This window comes from Corvus brachyrhynchos, unplaced genomic scaffold (assembly GCF_000691975.1).
Source record: "Corvus brachyrhynchos isolate BGI_N302 unplaced genomic scaffold, ASM69197v1 scaffold90, whole genome shotgun sequence".
NCBI classification, from domain to species: domain Eukaryota; kingdom Metazoa; phylum Chordata; class Aves; order Passeriformes; family Corvidae; genus Corvus; species Corvus brachyrhynchos.
This window is the reverse complement of record NW_008236932.1, coordinates 2,785,547-2,801,694: the sequence shown is the minus strand read 5'-3', so window position 1 is coordinate 2,801,694 and position 16,148 is coordinate 2,785,547.

The following is a 16,148-nucleotide window of genomic DNA, read 5'->3' as shown; positions in this document are numbered from 1 at the left end:
CGCCCGCCGCCCCTCTCGTTCAGGTGTTCACGGGGCTTGCTCCACCACGTGCTGCGCGGGGCCGGGCGGGCACTGCCAGGTCCCGCTGTGCCTCGCTCCGCCACCGACACTGCGGCTCACGTCATTCCACCCGTGCGCGGGAACTGCCTCGCTGCTGCTCGCAGAGCGCTCGGTGCACGTGGCCTGGGCCGCACGGTCCCTGCGCCAGGCTTCCCTTCGCCAGGACACAGCTGACATTGCTCAACAGTCTCGGTAACTAAATAATATTCACGAAAATATTCTTCCATCGGCATATATTTTGACTCCAGTATTAACTGTGTCCAAACGGTTTTCCAAAAGCCCTTGGTAAGAATTAAATCCCAAGAAACATAGAAAAAGTTCTTAAACAACCATGCCAGGAAGTGTTTCAGTTCTTTTTGAGCTTGGATCAAGCTAAAATTTACAAATCGTTGTTCAAGAATCATTTTAAGTTTAAGATAAATGTCCATATGCGGCTCTGAGAGCCAAGAGTCTTCCCACGGTTCCTCCATAGTTTAGATATGGAATAGCAAAGCAAAACCAAGAAGAGGAATCCAAAGTTTCCAGGGTTTACTCACACAAATCAGTCGCTTAGGGATCGGGGATCGTTCTGCTCACAATTCTCCACCATTTGTTGCAGTGCGGATACTGCAACATGCATATATCAAACCAGGAGTCCCGTGGAAAGGAAATATATATGGACAGACAGATTCTTGATAGATGGTTCAGAGATGTTTATTCACAAACCAACCAATGGGAACGAGGTTGAGCAGGGGCAGGGAAACTCCGTGTCTGTGCCCTCAGAGCCCCTCTCCCAGGGCTACACGGCGGGGGAGGGACCCCAACAGCAAAGTACACAGACCAAGGAAGAAATAAGAGACGCTACTAATAACTTATCTAAAGCTGCTGAGCTGACACAGATGGCCTGGAGACATCTGAATGACAGTCAATCTCTTTATACTATAAAAGCCCAATCCCAACTTTTAAAAATAGGATTTTCTAACATACCCTTTGGAGCGTCTGTGCAGATTCTTTCCTTGAGTGGGGATGCCCCTCAAGATTACTTCTTGTGACTTGTCCACAGTCATTAGTATGTAAGTAACATCAATCTCTTCTTAATAATTGTTTTTGCTAGCTTTAATAAAATTGCTTTAATATAATTGCTTCAATATTGCTTCAAAATTGTGCATTATACTATACTAGCTCCTGTACTCTGTAGTAAATAATTCTGATTAAGTTATTTTTGTCAAATCACTATCATAATAAATATTTATATAAATATATCTTAATCCTGTGTGAGAAAGTTGTAGAAAGGTTCAAACACAACTCTGGAATTCCTTAGACTTAAGCTGTTGACAGTCTGGGGCTAAGATTGGATCCAGTTGCACCTAGGCTGCTCTCTGAGGAAGGAGTTGAGAAAGCAAGGGAGTCCTTTCTGCACCTCATACCTCAGCAGAAGGGCTCTTCTGATAAAGTTTGTCTGAAACTCCCATTCTGCCCTGATGCTGCAATCCTCATTTATTGCAAAGCAGCATAAAGTGAAAAAGACACTATCCTTCCCACCCCTAGTCTGCTGGCTGTGTAGCCTATAGGACTTGACCTCAGAGAAGAAAATTCATCATACCTTTTGTTATTAGGAAAACATAAATGTTTCAGGAAAGGTCCATACAACTCATTTGTCTTAGCAATATCCTGCTATTTAAGTTTGTACAAAGACAGTTTTCAAACTATTGCATCGAAACTCATACATCCTTCAATGTGTCACACCTTTATGCCATTGGGACTGACCATGGGACTTTTCCATTTTCTGTTTTTTTTACCCTCGGTGGTTCCCCTCATTTATTTAGCCCTTTGCTCTTACCTGCTGGCCAATCCTTATGAACTTCAGCTTCTCTTTTACCTCAGGTACATAGCATCAGCTTTGATTCTGTGTTTCATGATTCACATAGGAACAATAAAAATTCTGCTGCTGTGAAGAAAGTGCAGTATTGTTTGTGAAGAGGCAACGTCCACAGCACATTATAAATGATAGGTATGTTCATTTTGTGATTGTTGTCAGCCACTCCAGAAAGGAACAAATATTCCATATGAACCCTTAGTGATGTCACTGCTTTGAAAACTCCCCTCAAAATTGCACTTGGTACCTATTTGTGTGCAGCTGGGTTGACTGCACAGAGCCATCTTCAAGGTATAAGCCATGCTGATAGGAGTTGATTATATTGCATATTGCAAAAATACAAAAGACAAATGTGTCTAAATATGATATCTGTTTCTGTGGAGAATTCAGGGGAGGTATGAAGGAATTTATGTTGTTTCCTTTCCTTCTTCTCCATGTCTTCATAGGGTATCACTTTTAAAACAATGTGTTTAACAATTAACTGGCATTAATTTCTTCTACGACTCTCAGAATTATTGTCAGATCGTAACAGTCCTCTGCAGGAGCTATCACATTCCCTGTTTTACACTTCTTCCAGGGAGTCTGTGTGGTTCAAAAGTTTATTGACAGCTATGGGGAAAGAAAATTGCATCTCATGGAGATCAGATTCTCTTATGGGATCAAATTCTAGAAAAACAGTCAACTGTGAAGTCACACATGTAAAAGCAAAGACCATGGGATATTTTTATAAAAACCAGTAGTATTTTCTTTGTAAGCATTCCTGATAGGGTTCTCAAGGCAATACTACTGCCAAAAGCACTTGTGCTTGGGAGCAAATGAGAGAATAAATGTCTCTTTATCTGCAAGGAACACTGCAAGTGAAACTGCTCTTAGAATACGGTGCCCAATTCTAGCACGTATGTTTTAGAAATGTTCTTTAAAAATTGAAAAGGTGTGAAAAGAGGCAATAAAATATTTTTGAGGAATATAGATTCATATGATAATTCACCAAAAGGAGATTGAGAGATGACTGATGATACAGCTTAAGTACTCTCACTGAGGGGAAAAACTAAGTTTAAGCGTTGTTTCATCTAGTAGAGAAGACAACAAGAAGGATCAGTGGCTGGAAGTCAAAGACAGATCAGTTAAATTTTTAAGTAGGTGACATCTAGTTTTCTTTTTTTAAAGGTGAGGTTGTTAAACTCTTGGGAGCATTCATGAACTGCCAACATGTTACTGTATGCCCAGTGAAAACTTACCAGGAAATACAGTTAGAGTGAGCATAAATTATGCTCTAACCAAATATAAGTTAATGAGCTCAATTCAAAACTAAGTAGATGAAATTTAAGAAGTTCTAATGATCCCTCTGGCCTCAATCTCTGTAAATTTTGAGTGCTAATTAAGTAACAATTTTTCCTGAGTAAGGACTTCAGTATCTAGCCACAAAGTAAGAACACATAAATTCTTACTGCCCTCTAGAAAAGATATTTGCCTGACATGGGTAACTGTATGCTGGCATGTTAGAGAATTTGCATAGCTGTTCAACACACAAAGTCTTTGTGAGAACATCTCTTTTCTAAGAATAAAAATGAAAAGCACTTGCCACTTGAAAATTGCAAGAATGTGATTTGAATGCCATTAGGGGATGTTCTCTCACATTTTATATTACAAGAGCCAAATGTGTAGCCCAGGAACTCTGCTTGTGTTATGTTTGGTTTAGAAAACTGAATATAGATCCCCCAGGCACTGTTTTTTCAGGCGATCCCATGTGAGACAGAGCAGCGGTAGAAAAGCAAAGCAAAAGCTCTTTCTGACAGATCCTCTCCAGAAAAGTTTTTCAACTGATAGGAGAAAGGGAGAGTCTATGTTTAGCTTCCAAACCAAAATCCGATTGCTCTGTAGTTTTCAGGCTGTTTGGCTAGGCCACTTTCTTTCCCACTGAGAAACACTCATAAAATGCATGTGGTTTATTTGAAGAGTAGTGTGGAAAACATTGAACATCTGTCTCCCATCTTCTGACAGGCTGTGTAATGATGTATTTCAACAAAGTGGATTGCAAAATTCATGATCTCAACTTGAGCTATTTTATGCTGGCTATATCTGTGCAGAGAGGAATAAGTATGAGAAATGAGTAATTTTCATTTTAAATGATCTTGTTTTCAATTAGCCTTTGGGAGACCTCCCCTATGTATTGACATAAGTGTTTTTTCCTAACATGTCAAAATGATTCACTGCATTGAAAAGAGAACTTAGGGATACAAGTAGAGGGGACACATGTTCTTGCAAAGCTCCTCAATAAAGGGGCGTCCATGGAGATTTCACTGGAAAATGAGGAGATTTCCTCATTTTGAATAAAAATCCTCAGTCTAGAATACCATGAAAAGAGAGTTTTGTGGGTCATTAACATTTTCCTCTAATTTTTTTGTTTTCTCTTATTAGCTTACTCTGTACCTTTGAAATTATGAGTTCAGATTTTTGAGCTTCAAATCACGTAAGAAATAAAAATCCAGACATGCAGATGTCACTTCTATTTGACTTAGTTTATGCTTTTTATCCCCCTGATTTTTTTCTTTCCCCTTCTCCTTTCTTTGCCTGCCTCCCAGGTCTGGAATTTCAGCATATTTTGATGGTTAGGTACTTCTTTTTTGTGCATGATATTAGAATCCTTCTGGGACAACCATGTATAGTCTCAGAACCAACACAGCACCATTTGCCTTAACACAGTTTTATTGCTGTAGCTGTATCCAGAAGCTCTCACTCAACTTCTTATCCATGTGTATTCCCCATCTTTGTCAAGGCTTTCAAGATAACCCTAGTAAGAATCAATATTTGACTTTTAGGGTTACATCTTCTGTTCCCATTTACTGAACTTTAACCCTCTTTGAATGCCTTCATCCTATGCCTGAAATGAAAAAATATCAAGCTTGAGAAGGCACAGGCTAGTATAGAAGAACACGTATGTCCCAGGGATTTCCCTCTGCAGGATATCCAAATTTTTTTCAGAAAAGATTCCTAAGGCAACTTTTAAAATCTGATATTGCTGGCCCATCACCCATGGTTTTCATCTTTTTCATTCATGTATTCCTTCTTTCTTGGGATGTCTTAGAGTCTCAGTGTCTTAGTCTGTCTTAGTGATGTGAAAAGGTATTCCTGAATAGAGTGCTTTGGTACTATTTGTTGGTTTTTCAGCATTAACTAGGACAGACTTCTACCTTGCTAATGCTCATTTGCCCTGTGATGGTATCCTTTCAGTGACGCAATTGTGTGACTGAGGAACCAGGGGAGGGTTGGAATTTAAGTCAGTGTGATTGTTAAGTCAGTCAACACGCAGACTGTATATGGAGGCATGATTATGATCACTTACTGACAGCTGTTGGGTCACTGGAATGCCTTGTATTGCAGTTCAGTGGTGTACTTTAAGAGCTAAGTCGGATTTTTTTCGGATGAGCTTCCCAATTTAGAGACTTTATGCAAGACAGCACAGAATGAACTTTTAAGGCAGCACACAGTTCAAATTACTGCAGTAATGGATCATCTGAAAAGGTGTAAATCAAATTCCTTAATAAGTTGTACTTTCTTTTGCTGCAAGACTCCTCTTCCTGCTAAATTCCCAAAGTGGGATTTTTTTCTACTGGTGATATGATGTCAACTCAGAAATGATGGTTTCAGTTCAATATTGAAAATACTAGAAAATATATCTCTGATTCTCCTACACATGTTGAAACATCCAATTCCGCAGGACACCGGATCATTTGGTGTATTTGCTGATCTGCCAAGTGATGAGAGAAAGATGTGATTTCTTACAACTTCCATTATCTCTTCTTCTTTTGTCCACTGGGTGCTGGAGGCAAGTCAACCATTAGCTCCTAGGATTTTCTGTAAACACATGTGGCTTTCATAGTGATATTTTAGGATGAGATCATCATAGTGGCAAAAGCATAGCACAAAATCTTCCTTGTCACTAAACATACTATAAAATGTAGATGATTTCAGAGCAGGAAAGCAATTAAAGAAAAAAAATGGTGAGCTATTTTTAAACGTCTGGATTTTAATTTTCTGTTTCTTGTCTGCTATTTTAGCAGCCAAGACTGGAAGGTAGCAATTGCAGTGCTCGTTTAAATGATGCGCTTTAAAACAGCTGGCAATTGACTTCAACTGTAATTACTGGCTTCTTACCAGTATTTGCAGCTGTATAGTTAAGATTGGTGCTTTGAACCTCATTTTTGGCATTTATCTATATTGTTATATTACTTTCTTAATTACCTTTTCATCAGTTTTATTTAGATCTTGCACTGACGTATAATTACTTGAACCCAAAAATTCTCTATGGATTGATTTCCAAAAATAACAAATATGTCATGTGTTATTTTACCAGACAAAAGGTCAGCAAGCCAATTTTTTCCCCCTGCTAGAGAGTTTGTTAGAGGTTGTACAATGACCCTCTGCAAAAGTCTGGCTTGGCTGTTTGTCACAGTTTAGCATAGTTTGGGTTTTTAGTTAAGGAGGGCTCCATCAGCCACGGAAGAGATTCTTTTGCAAAGAGGTGCTTGCAGCTTCCTCTAGACCTGACAGAACCAATCAACTGGCTAGTTTGAATATTGGCAACTCTTTTAAGCCACTTAAGAAGCTTGACACGTCTCTGTGATCCACATTTAAGAACAAACAAAGCCTGGGAAAGCTCTCTGGCTTCCGGCTTTTGGACAGGTAGCTGGGGGCCCGTGGCGCGGCCCAGCGGGGCCGGGTCGGCTGCAGCACGGCTTGGCTGCGATCTCAGCCACTTCTGCCCACTGGACACCCAGGGCAGCCCCTCAGTGCCTCCATGCAGGCGGCCCCACAGCTTGGCCAGCCCCTCCCAGAGCAGCCGCTGAAATAAAATGCTACACCGAAACGAGCTCCGGCCGCCACCTGGCAGAAATTAGGTGACCAACAGCAAAAGGCGAATTCCAGCTGCAAGGCCCAGGTGAGATTAACTCTCTTAGTGCTGTAAGATTCCTCCAGAACAGATGAAGCCTGCAGACACCAATTCTCTCCCAGGTCAGAGGAAATGGAAAGGTGAATGCATGTGAAGAAAACACCATAAAGACACCAAAGTCAGTGAAGAAGGAAGAGCTGAAACCCTGAGGGAGGAGAAAGAGGAGATACTTCAAACCTAGAAGCTGAAATTCTGTTGTAAAGCTATGGTGATGGACTATGATACATCAGAGTACCCGTTGTAATTTCATGAAAGCATGGGGGGCTGGGACTTTCAAACTGCAATTGTGAGCTAAAGTATCTGTGCTGAAACAAGCAAATGTTGAAGTAGCTGTGATCTGGTGAGAAGCTTGAACAGAGAGAGATTAAATTGATGAAGACCCTTGCTCCCAGGGAAGAAGAAGACCTCTGTTCCTAGAGATGAAGATGCTCCCAGAGATAGATGAAGAGAACTTTTTGCTTCTGAACAGCTCATCCTTAAAATAGTACCCCATTTGCTCAAGATTGAACCCTCAAAAGCAGTTGTGGGGAAAGCTGTAAGTCGAAGGAAGGGACTCTCACATGCGAGCAGAGAACCATCCTGGGTGGCTGGCTTGTTGTGATACTGAGCCACGAGAGAACTTCTTGTGGAGATGTCTCCATAGCATGAGCAAGAGAGACTCCTCTCCCTAAGTGAACTGAAAAAAGAGATTATTATAGAGGTGGTAAACTGACTGAAAATCTCAAGGGTTGTCTTTTTACATTGTCAGTGGGAGAAGGGAGAAAGGTGGGGGGAAGAGAAGCGTTCTGAAGTTTTGGTCTGACTTTTTTTCTTTCTTTTAGGTCTGTTAATAAACTTCTTTATATTCTTTTAAGTTTTGTGCCTGCTTTGCTTTCTTCTAATTCTTATCTCACAGAAGCAAAATAAGTAAGTAATGGATATTTCGAACCAAACCACTACACTTAATTGGTGTTTCCCCCCAGTTTACGAACTGAACCTGCTACACTGTTGTAAATCTTTTCTTCCATTCTAGGTAAAATTATGCTTTGGCTGATTGTGGAGCAGAATAAAAACCCTGTCAAAAAAAGCATTCAAAGTTTTCTAGCAGTTCCTAGTGGACATGCTGAGAATGACTAACCTTTGCAATAACTGGTAAAATAGGAGCACACACACAATTGTTTTGAGAGATCAGTGGCACAGATTGATAATCCTCTTTTAAAACATTTTAAATCTGCTCTGGTTATTACTCTGTTGTTATCTGCTGAAAGCTTGGATTCACTGGACTGAAATCAGTCATGTGAGTGAGGAATTCAGGATCAGACCCTGTAGAGACAGAAAATTATTTTGCTCTCAGCTGATTAAAATATCTTTGAGTACAAGGACTAGGTTGAGAGGATATGAGTTTAGAAAGAATAAATTTGTTGTTCAGGCATGGGAATGCAATTCAATTTCCCATTCTGCCACTCAGCACCTCAATTCCTGAGCTCTCCTGCTGTTGAATAGATAATAGCACACATTCATCCCTGCATTTAGTACGTGCATGTACCTTGCCATGCACAGTGTGTGCTGATCTTGTCAGCCGAATGTGTTGATATAATACAAGTGACAACACTGATAGCAGTAATAGCGGGGAACAGGGCTGACAGACCTCGTGAGGAGCAGAGCCCCGAGAGGCAGGGATCCCCTCTAGCAGGTTGCTCTTTGCTCTGTACCAGCAAGAGATGGGCAGCAATGTCAGAGGTGAATGAGAAGAGAATGGAGGTAGCCTGTGAAGGCTCCCAAGGTAAGCATCTTTGTCTCCCCAGGGCCTAGGTGTGATGTAGCCACATGCAAATTCAGTGTTCAGCTGCTTCACCTTGAAGAGGCTTGTGTTTCCTTGTCCATGCTACCTCCTGTGCTGACCTGGGGCATCAGAGTCACAATGTCAAGACAAAAAGACCATGCAGATCACAGACAGCTGAACAACGAGTCATGGTGTTTCTGCCATTAAAAAGGTCTTTATTTTAATTTCAAATTAAAATAAACTGTATTGTTCACAGAAGAATTTCTTTTATTTCTTTCATCAGCCCTTTGGCACTTAAAAGCTTCCTTTGTTTTATAAAAAGCCCAGATGCTGATACAAAATCACAGTATTAATTGGCGTAATGTCTGGATGGTAAAATTCTGTGTCACCGACAATCCTGTCTTCATGGCTTGAGTTCTGAGCTTAGAGTCCTGCAGAGCAGATCAAAGTGCCAAAATGAGCCCAGTGGTGGAGCGGCTCTTAGTTGGAGTGCTTTAAAAACCTTGTCTTGCTCTGAGTGACAACTGATAAAAATGTTTTCTCATGCCCCAGAAGCCTGACATTGTCAGAGGTCTGAAGGATGGTGCTGTGTTAGTGTTATAGACCTGAGCTTGGCCCTGCAATTGCTGCTGTAACAAGCAAGCTGTGAGGCTGCCTCTGACGCCTCTTTGTCTTCCCTGCTCTGGCGAATCTTTCATGTGCTTTTCTCCCTGATTTTCCTCCCTCCTCACTGCTTTACTAATTAAAATTCTAATCACTCTGACAGCCAGAGCTAGGGGGAAAAAAAAATCATTCTTCCATGCTGCAGAAGGTAATTTCAAGGTGTTTTAGCTGCCAAAGAAACGAATGGAAATTAGACAAAGAAACTGGTTGTCAGAAGGGGGTGAGTTAGCTGCTGTGCGCCCTTCTACCATAATAAAATATTAAACTTCTGAAGAAAAAAAGTAAAACAGGATTCATCCTATACATTATTGCCATATATTTAGAGGTAATATAACCTAATTTACCTTTCTGAATAGAGAAAGCTTTTGGTGTGTTTATTAACATCAGAATAATTTACTTACCTTGTAGTGAATGCAATGTCAAACATTTAACTTGGTTTGATGTGTGATTGCTGATGATATGTATTACTTGCTTTTGCAAGTTGTGGTTAAGAATATTCATTTTAAATGTACAGCAGCCTGCAGACACTTATTTAAAATGATAAATAGTTCTTGTTGCTGTGCTGTGTGGTTCATGCTGCAGATATTGTGGTACTAGAATTTATAAAATGGAGAATATTATCATGGTCAAATCTCACCATCTGCTTTTTCAGGCATTTTTCTGGCTTCATAGAGGTAATTTTTAGACTTACGTATTTCTTCAAAGTGTATGCTTTTGTAACACAGTTTAATAACATACGGTTGTTTTAAGATGCAAAAACCCCCCCCGTGGTCTCTATTGTACAAATATATGGGCTGAAGATAATGTCTCAACTGTTTGCAGCAATTCAAATTGCTCAAATTGCAGCTCAAATTTAATCCAAAGTTTACTGAGATATCAACAAATATATGGCTCATTTCTGTTGCTATTGTTTTGTTTCAGCACTGATAGTCTGGAGTTAGAGGGTTTTACAGGGAGTTTAAATCTCATGGTATTTAGAGCCAGGGTATTTCAACATGTTTGAACCTTTTTTTCTTCAGCCTCTGGATAAAATGGGACAAGGGAGATGATCATGCTTTGAGTACTGGGATTTTGAGTGCTCTGCTCTCTGTGTCAGAACCAGTTTTGGACAATGTGGAAATGCTTCTGCAACCCCAGCCTTGTAACCAGAAAAGCCATAGAGTTTGGTCTTTCTGCCTTGCATTTGTAGATGCTTGCAAGGGCGGGTGTTTCAGGAAATGCATATCCTCTTCCTTATCATCCTCCCAACCTTTTCATAAACATACCATGACAGAACTGTAACACTTACTTCTGCTGTTTTGACAAGTCTTCAACAACTTTGTTAGAGTCCGTCATTTGTCTTTTACTGATGGATGAAGAGGATCCTCTACTCAAAGCTGTTTCCTTTTGCTTGTCATTCCCACAATATTTTTTCATTTGAGTGAGATTTCAAAGCAAGTGTGGCTCCCAGTTTTATCTTGAAAATGCCAACTGACTACTGGACCTTTCACTTCTGGAACAGGTACTGTGTGATTGAGATAATGCATGCTCGCTATAATCACTTTTTAAAAGCCCTCATGAGACCTTTGTCCAAATCCAGCTAGTTCCACTTGAACAATTCACTCAGCCAGATGAAATTTTACCACAGCTACATAGTTGAACATATTTTTAATCAAGAAGCAGCAGTCATTGGATGTACAACACACAGTGGTATTGAAAAAGGAATTGTTCTTCATGCTGCACAACAAATGTCTTTTATTTCTGAAGCTGTTTCACTTCCACTGAAAAAAAAATTGTGTGGAATCCTTTACTCTCCCCAAGGATGAAGTGAAGCCATACCTAGGAAAACGCAAACCACAGAAAAATACTTTTTTTTTTTTATATTAATTTATAAACCAGTTTATACTTTTTTTCACTCTACTTGATTGTCCCCAACACAATATATCAAAAAATGAGCATAAATATGCGTACAGAAGAGGAGCTGGGAAACTGAAAAAACTTAGTTATGCGAACTGCTTGTTTTTAAATGAAAGTACTAACATTGACACAGGACTTATTTTACTTGGAGAGTTGCTGATTCTGCCCTTACATGCAGGTTTTACAGAATGGATGTGTGCAGTTATCTTTGAAAATGTTACTTAATAGCGTTAAAAGTGTGGGAAGGGTTTAGATCATACCTTTATTGAGGACTCAGCACTATAAGTTAATAAAAAATCTCTGTGTGGGAAGTAGTGATGTGCTTTTAGGTGAAAACTACTGAAGTTATTAAAAAAAAAAAAAAACAAAGAAGGTTTGATTTTAAAAATTAGCCATGATTAAGGAAGGTGCTTATTTTGACTGATCTGATTCATGCATAATGAGTAAAAATTGTCATTTACATTAAAATAGCAAGAATAACAGCCACTGAGCTCTGGGCACCTCACTCACCTCTGACATTACAGTTCCTCCTTCTAACAACAAACTCTTTCAGGTTTGCCTCTGAAATAAAATCATGAATCCTGCTTAAAGAATGTTGATTATGCAAAACCAAAGATTTTAGGAGAATAACTATTTACCAGCATTATCTTCTTGACACTCTCAGCAAAACGGTGTGGGTGGTGCAGACAACTGATGTCAACTACAAAATTTATTACAATAGATCAGGTTCTTAGATGGTGTAAATCTGACATTGATGTTGTTTTTACGTATCAAATATCAAATGAGGATATATTATATTTGTCTTATGGATATCAAAAACATAGTGTATCAAACCTTTAAAGGACAGCTATGTGTTAAATAGTAACTGAGTAAAAGTGATGGAGATGCTTTGCCTTGGAAAAGGAGGGTTTAGACTCACTGAATTCTTAACCCAGAAAGGTGGAAAAATAACCCAGAAAAGTTATAGAGAAAGAGTTTAAGATTAAATTTTGAGATAACAGCAGAGAAATCTTTCAAAAATGTTGGTCAGCTTGGCATTTCCAAGGAGATACAGGGACACAGGAGGTCTAGGGATCCTAGGGACCTCTGGTGGTCATCTTTCCCAGCCTGATACTCATAGCTGGGAAAGATGAGGCAAGTTCAGTAAGTTCAGCAAGTCAGCCATGGCCTTATGGAGAGCCTTGGAAGCTTCAAGAGTGGAACTTTCACCTCCTCTCTGCCTCAAAACTCTGAGCTTACAGTTGCCTTTCCTTGTAGGTGTGCCTGAGCTGTGTTTTTATGGGGTGTTCTGGCTAGAGCTCCCTCGGTCCCTTTGGCTGGAGACCTTCCACCTTTGCATAAAATAAAGAAATGGTCACTGAGCTAGAAACAGGAAATGAATCTCAGCAGTGGTGGCTGGGTCCTCAGTCTAATGAGTATTTAATTTTTTTATAAAAAAGGAGAGAATACCTACACCATGACTTGAAAGGCTTCTCCCCTTTGAATACCCTTGTGGTCTCTTAGAACAGAGGGATCTAAATGCCTTCAGGCAGAGGTGAGATTGAACCCATCCAGGACAAAAGCTCTAATCACTGAACTATTAAGTAAAACAGCTACTACAGTTCCCTCCCATTCCTAGAAATCATGTCATTTAATTGCCCTTACTTTTCTTCTGAACTGGCCAGAAATTGTAAGTTTCCCTGAGGGTAAAATATAATATGAGCATGAAGACATATGGGAGGAGGGGGAGCAGGGGACCAGATTTGCAGGATAGAAAACAAAGAAAAAATAGTTCATAGGTTTTTTTGAATGTATCAAATGATCTTTTTTTTGGTTCATTGTTTGGCCACCCATCTGAAAAATCAATTATTTGCACAGTCATTATCTGGGCTACTACTATATCCATACCTTCATAAAAAGAGACAGTTGCATAATGAATATTTAAAACCTGCCTTTTTAAATATCATGTGTAAGTTTTCCTCAGTATCTGAAGGGATGGAGAATGAAATCTGCAGATTTGTGTCAAGTGGCGGTTGCAAGAAAGGATTTTGGCAGCATTTCATGCAGCAGTTTCTGAATTCTCCATCCCTTCATTTCCTCTCTCAGCAGCCAACAAAATGAGTTGACACAAGGCAAATGCCTGCCAAAGAACTTTAACAGGAGGCAGTTTTTAATTAACAGGGGCCAAAGAAGGTGATAACCCCAAGGGTAGCGGGGAGAAATTAACATGGAAAAGCAGTTCCACGCTTCCGTGGGTCCCAAAAGGCCATTCGTATTAGTGGTGTCTGTTCTGATTGAACCTTTTCCATGTCTTTTTATTGATTCCCTTGTCAGAGTCTAACAAAAACACTGCTGGCCGTCAGTTGTTTGCTTGTGGTGGCAGCTTATGGCTCCAAACAGCTTCCTTGTAAAACATTCAGCATGGCAAGGTCTGTCACTGTGGTTAGCATTTCCCAGAAATTATTAATTTTCTAAGACCTAGAATAAAACCCAACAAAATTAAAGCTAAAGCCTACTGAAATGAAAGAAGTTCAGTTCACAGTTTCTCTCCAAGTAACTATTTCATCTTATTAACTGTTTGCCTGGCTTAGAGTAAAATGTTTTAATTATTAACCTTTTTAAAGTGAGATTTCAGAGCAGATAATCATGCTGGCTGTTTCAGAAAGGATTTAGCCATTTAGCATACCTGGCACTTGTGGAAAGTTATTTTTAAAAAATAATATCCTGTGGATAAATATTTCAAGTTTCTCTTCCTGGGATGAAAATGAATAATAAATAAAGCTTGTAAGAGCTTGAGGAAAAACCTGCACAGCAAGCAAATATAAATAAGTAAAAAAAGAAATGTAGTAAATAAATGAAAAACTGGCACCTTTATGTGCATCAGCGCCTGATCCAAATTCAACTAATGCCAAAAGGTGGAGGACCATTCTTTACAACATCTCAGGAAAATCCATGCTTATTTTTATATATTTCTGCTGCACAGTCAACTCCAGATAATAAAGAGCATAATTCAATAATATTTGAACAACTTTATAGAGGAGTGCTAATGTTTCCCTTCCCGCTTCTTAGAGACATAGAAAAAGGTTGTCATTATAGGAAAAGGAAGTACTGTTCCTATTTTCTTCTTCAGAGTTAGGGCCTAAATGTTGATGTTCATTTGGTTAGCTGACTTATTCAAAGAAAGTGTGGTTATCCCATTTCACTGTCAGCCTCAGCCCTTCAGACACTTTAGCTGTTTGGGTACACAGACCCTGTCCCTGGAAAAGCATGCACAGCTCCCATTGACTTCAGTGGCAATGACACCTTTTTCAGGGAAAAAAGTTGGACTCTGTACCACACCCTATTTTCCCTTCAGCCCTCTTTACAATAGGACTGGAGACTGATTGTTTATTTGCATTAATTTTTTCCAATGTTTGCAGAGTGCACTTTACCAGGAGTGCACATTAATGCAAAAAAAAAAAAAAAAAAAAAGAAAAAAAATCTAGTCTGAGATCAAACACTCAATCATACATTGCATGAAAATATTTAAGACAAATGAGAGTGGGAAAAATGCCAGTGAACTTATTGGGGAAAAATCCAGTGCCCACAGGAGATGATATGTACATCTATTCAATGGGACATGTACACATATATGTAACATGTTTGAATGTTTCATGTAATGATGCCCAAATGATAACCTCATTTGCAATTGGTTAGAAATGTAAGACATTGAAGTATTTTATCTTGCATCTCCCTTTTTAAAACATCATGTGAATCACAAATAATCTATATATTCCCTTGGCTGACTGCAAACATGCATTGGATAGTAAGGTCTCAGTGAAGATATGTTCACTGAGATTACTTGCTAGTCATAATTTCTTTTCATTGCTCACACTATATTAGCTGATAATGTTCTCCTCTCTGACTGTTTGACTAAAAAGCCAAAGTGGAAAGAACGCAAGAGATAGTAAACCATGAATAATTAATCTTTCAGATTGATTTTCACTGTATAATCATTGCTAGGATGATGTACTCTGTTTTCAGGAGCTGGGAAGAATGGTAACTTTGTGCTCACACTTTTTCTGTTTACCAGGTTCATATATGTAAACATTTTAACACAAGAAGATCTTATGTTCTGCAAGAACACCATTTTGTATCAAAATATATTAAAATGTGCCGTTTGAATATTGTAATTTTTTGTGTTAGTGAAAACGAGACCTGGGCCATCCTTAGACATCTGCTTAGACATCAAGTAACCTGCTTGATGAACCAGATGTCCTTTAATGACCAGGTGACCCACACAGTGGATGAGGAAAAGGGTTAGGTGTAGCCTACCTGGACTTCAGCTAGGCCTTCAATGCTGCCACCCACAGCATTCTCCTGGGAAAACTGTCAACCCTCAATTTGGGCAGGTGCACTCTTCACTGGGTTACGGACAAAACTGGTTGAGGAGGGTAATTAACGCAACCGGGGGCTTGTAATCACAAGCCCCGGCGTGCCCTCGGGCAGAGGGGACACAGCGTTGGCCTCCACAGCGTCCTCGCTGGACAGCTCAGTGGAATCAGCGTGGGATGGGTGCGTGCGCTGGCTCCTCCTCAGAGGAAACACGTTGGGCAGCTGGTGGATTAGGCTCGCGTTAGCCTGGAGGCAAAGAAGGCGGGAGGGGCTTCTGGTGTGAATTCCAACAGGTTTATTTGCAGGAGGGATCAGGGACCAGCAAAAAGCCTCGAGAAGAAGTAGGCTCTCCCCTATATGGGAGGGTGGAGCAAGGGGGGGAAAGAGAAAACAACCAATGGGGTACAAGCAGAGGGGAGGATACAATTTTTCAGAACAAATGGGGTAAACAGGGAGGCAGGAGTCATAACAGGGAACCAATTAATAACTAAGAAAGGGAGAACTTTCTGGAACAGGGGGAGGTAATTTAGGATTGGGAGCCACCCAGGGGGAGGTAACCTAGATCTCTTCTGGTCCGCCTTCGATCCACTGTCCTGGGTGGGGAAATC